This window comes from Ictalurus punctatus, chromosome 9, assembly GCF_001660625.3.
Source record: "Ictalurus punctatus breed USDA103 chromosome 9, Coco_2.0, whole genome shotgun sequence".
Lineage (NCBI taxonomy): Eukaryota > Metazoa > Chordata > Actinopteri > Siluriformes > Ictaluridae > Ictalurus > Ictalurus punctatus.
This window is the reverse complement of record NC_030424.2, coordinates 32,114,994-32,120,203: the sequence shown is the minus strand read 5'-3', so window position 1 is coordinate 32,120,203 and position 5,210 is coordinate 32,114,994.

Here is a 5,210-nt window from a genome sequence, read left to right as displayed (position 1 = left end):
ACAAGTAATATAAAACAGAATTATGAACAAACGTTTAATATGACCAAATACCGGTGAAAATTCTACACCCTCAGACCAAATTAAAAGATAAAGAATAGAAGTGGGTCTTCAGAGAAGATTTGAACATAGCAATACAGAGATCTGTGCATGAGATGAGAAACAATCTCCCCTTAAGGTAAGAGGCACACCACTTCAACACAGATCCCTGAAACCCAGCCACATGCTTAAATATCTTTAACCGTATGTCATGATCTACTGCATCAAAGGCCGCACTTAAATCCAGCAGGAACCAGAGTCAAGAGAGAGAAACATGTCACTGGTAACCCTTAACAAAGCAGATTCAACAGCTGGACCACAGCATGTTTAAACACAACTGGTCCAACTCTGTTTCCCAGGGAGCTGTTAGTAATAGCATTAACAACTGGACTTCAAAGTGGAAAAGCCTCTTTAAAAATGTGTGAAGGCAAAACATCTAAAGCACAGTTTGTGGAGTTCATATTAGAAACAATATCTGAGAGTTGTGAAGGTCGCACGTGTTGAAACTGATGTAGAGAGCTCTGATACGACTCTGATACGACAGTGTCTCTAGGGGAACGGAGCTATAGGGTGGTATGTTAGACATAATGTCCTCAACTTTATGACTAAAATGATTTACAAATGGGTCACAGGACAGTAGAAGCCTCTAAAGAGCCACTCGAAGTAGGATTTAAAATGCATTAATTGTACTAAAGCGTACTTTTGGCTTTTGTGTATTTTGTGCAATTAAATCTGACATGTATTTTAACTGTGCTTCTTTAACGGAGCTCTGATACTGCCTAACACACTCCCTAAGACTTTCCTGAGATATCTGTAGTGCCTACACTCCTGTCGAAGGGAATGGATGGAGCCATTTAGCCAGGGCTGGCCTTGGACTATGCATCATAAAAGGGGGGGAGGGGCTGAGTCCAAGGTAATGGTGCAAGTACTGTTAAAAAGACCAACCAATTCATTCCGGATCGACACAAGAGGATAGAACCTTCACAGCATTTGGCAGTTGAGTAGATATATAGACGTTATTGAAAAGCCTGGCAGTAGTGGGATTGAAACATCTGGAACAACACAGAGGGGGATAAGATTTGGACATAGGACATCACAGGACCAATTCAAAAAGACTGGACAATGATGAGAGAGAGCAGTTTTCCACAGAAAAATGAAATGATAGCACTAAATCATGAGTTTTTAGTTCTGATATGTAGGTCCAGAAACAGATTGGACAAGGTTAAAAGTGTCCATAAGACATAAAACTCTTTTACCGGAGGTTTCGACTGGCAACAGACATGAATATTAAAATCGCTTAAAGTAAGGAGTCTGTCAGTGTGTGGCACCAGAGAGTTAGATTCAGGTGGTCTGTAAACTAGTGCACATAGCACGGAGGTAGGAAGCTCAACCTTGAAAACTGCACCTCGAGGCTTAAAAAAATCATCAACAAGCAAAAGTTTACAATTAAAACAGTTCTTAAAAATTGTTACAATTCCACTTCCACATCCTACAGTTCTTGTAAAATTAAAAAACAAACAATCTAAAGGAGTAAAAGTTCCTTCAGGGGGCAGAATTCAATTCAGTTCAATTGTATTTGTATAGCGCTTTTTACAATAGACATTGTCTCAAAGCAGCTTTACAGAAATATCAACACGGTATACAGATATTAAAGGTGCGAATTTATCCCAACTGAGCAAGCCACTGAGTGGCGACGGTGGCAAGGAAAAACTCCCTAAGATGTTTTAAGAGGAAGAAACCTTGAGAGGAACCCGACTCAGAAGGAACCCGTCCTCATCTGGGTCACAACAGATAGTGTGAAAAAGTTCATTATGGATTTATATGAAGTCTGTATGGCGTTAGGAGCAGCCGTAGTCCCAGCAGTCTGGAATTAAAGAAGAATCACCAGGACTGAGCCAGGAAAGAAAGAACACTTGATCATGAGCAGCATCTCTCTGCCTCAGGATCATCCAGAAAACCACGGGGTAGGAAAAGAGCAAACTGGTACTGAATGCCCCAGACCTTTAAAGCCCAAAGGAGAGTCACCAGCAATAAACCGGAGAGAAAGTGGAGACTTACACACGGGTCTGTATTCAACAAACTGGGGACTGAGTCCCGAAACTTGCCGTAGGCCAGCGACCCACAGGAGAAAAGTCCATATGAAATACATCACTCGTTTTATCACTTCAGCTTTTAAAAAAGAATTAAAATAATACAAAGAATTAATAAATTAAAAAATAAATAAATAGATCATGAGTTCTTAAGTTCTTAAACATTTCTTATATACCATTCTGAAACATGGACAAAACAGACACACACCCAATTATGTTTTACACACACACACACACACACACACACACACACACACACACAACTAACTGTGTTTTACACACACACACAACTAATTGTGTTTTACACGCACACACACACACACACACACACACACACACACACAGAGCTGTGTGTTACTCAACTTTTTTGTTCTGTGTAATAATTAAAAGTCACTACTTGACCCAGGACCCACCCTCTTATCTCTCCACCAATCAGGGTGCTTAATGGACTGTTACTGTTGGTCTAAGGAGGGAGACATTACAACACAGCTGTGTGTGTGTGTGTGAGAGAGAGAGAGAGAGAGAGAGAGAGAGCGAGCTAGGAACGCTTATTTTCCTTTTGTTAGGAACTGAACTTCCCCATTTATATAACAACCTATATTTACCTGAAATCCCACCCACCTCAAAGCCCCACCCACTTCTCCTAAAAGAAGACACACACCTGTTTTTTTTTTCTATCACATTCTTTGCTGTAAGACTCAGCATACGCCTTGCATTGTTCCACAAACCGCACACACCTCAGACTGACTTCAAGGTGTGTGTGTGTGTGTGTGTGTGTGTGTGTGTGTGTGTGTGTGTGTGTGTGTGTTTGTGTGTACGTGTGTGTATGAGAATCTTCTCTAATCTTCTGAACAGCACTATTAGACAGTTTTACACACCCAAATGTACATGACTGTGAATAATAGGAATGTTTGTGTGCTTTGTCGGGTATAGAGCTTTAACACCCATATAGGGATCGCCTAACACACAAATAATGATTCAGTAGGTGTGGCCTTGTGTACAACAAAAGATTTAATATTTCTGGTGTCATCAAAAAAAAAAATAAAAAATTACATAATCACTGTGACTTAAAGGAACAAAAAATATACACAATTTTCACCTTTACAGTAAATGTAGTCACACAGAACTCGATTAAATAAACAAGATAAAAATATTATACTTGTTCATTTATTGATCAGTTGATCATCTGCACATCGGCTCGGAGGAGTTTTATCCCGTTCCTCAGAACAGAACAGCTTCAGCTCTGGGGTGTTGGTGTGTTTCCTCACATGAACTGCTCGCTTCAGGTTCTTCCACAACATCTCTACTGGATTAAGGTCAGGACTTTGACTCGGCCGTTACAAAACATGAACTTTATTCTTCTTTAAGCGTTCTCTGGTAGAACGACTCGTGTGTTTAGGATCGTTATCTTGCTGCATGACCCACTTTCTCTTCAGATTCAGTTCATGGACAGATGTTCTGATATTTTCCTTTAGAGTTCGCTGGTATCATTCAGAACTCATTGTTCCATCAGTGATGGCGAGTCGTCCTGGTCCAGATGCAGCAAAACAGGTCCAAACCCTGACACTACCACCACCATGTTTCACAGATGAGATCAGGTTCTTATGCTGGAATGCAGCGTTTTCCTTTCTCCAAACATAACGCTTCACATTTAAACCAAAAGTTCTATTTTGTTCTATTCATCCATCCACAAAACATTTTCCATTAGTCTTCTGGCTCGTCCACGTGATCTTTAACAAACTGCAGAAGGTCAGTAATGTTCTTTTTGGAGAGCAGAGACTTTCTCCTTGCAGCCCTGCCATGCACACCGTTGTTGTTCAGTGTTCTCCTGATGGTGGACTCAAGAACATTAACATTAACATAACATTATAGAGGACTTTAGATGATTAGACGTTACCCTGGGTTCTTCTGTCACTCCACTGCGAGGTTCTGTTCCAAGGTGTTGTGATAAACCAGTGAAGGCTCCTAGTGATTCCATTTAAGTTCTCTTGTAAACTCTGCTGTAGTGTTTTGTCATATTTAATCTCATTCTCTTTCCAGCGTCCCGGGAAAAAAAAGAAAATTCCTGTGCTTTCAAAAACACAAGCATCACATTTAAAATGGCGTTGTTTTAATGTTTGTAAAACGCATGCTGCTAAAATAAGACGTGAAGTGATGGTGACTCTACAGGTGCGTCCCCTGAACAGTTTAGAAGAGTTTAGACAGTTTGTCTGATATTTTTTCAGAATACGTGGTCCACGCTTAAGAAGTTCCAGTCAACTGGAGATGTTCTGAATCGACCTGGAATTGGACGTGTGTCTGTATCGTCTCAACGCACTGTGAAGAGGACGGTTCGAGTGGATAAAACATCTCCAAGGATCACAGCTGGAGAACTGCAGGAGTTAGTCGTGTCTTGGGGTCAGAAAGTCTCCAAAACTACAATCTGAAGTCACCGACATCACCACAAGCTGTTTGGAAGGGGTTCAAGAAAAAAATCCTCTACTCTCATCCAAAAACACACTCGAGCGTCTTCAGTGTGCAGACACTACTGGAACTTCAAATGGGATCGGGTTCTACGGTCAGATGAAACCAGAATAGAGCTTTTTGGTCATAAACACAGAGGTGGTTTTGGAGCACACAGAGAGGTAGCCGTATGGAAAAGTCCCTCATGCCCACGGTTAAATATGGAGGAGGATCTTTAATGTTCTGGGCTGTTTTTCTGCAGCGGACCTGGACGTTTTGTTAGGATACATGGCATCATGGACTCTACCAAATATCAACAGATAGTAAATGAAACCTGACTGCCTCTGACAGAAAGTGTAAAATGGGCCGTGGTTGGATCTTCCAGCAGGACAATGATCCAAAACATCATCAACATCAACACAGAAATGGTTTACTGACCACAAAATCAAGGTCCTGCCCTGACCATCCCAGTCCCCTGACCTGAACCCCATAGAACACCTGTGTGGTGAACTGAAGAGGAGACTCCACCAGCGTGGACCTGAAATGTGAAGGATCTGGAGAGATTCTGTATGGAGGAACGCTCTCAGATCCCTCGCCATGTATTCTCCAACCTCATCAGTGTTATAGGAGAAGACTCAGAGC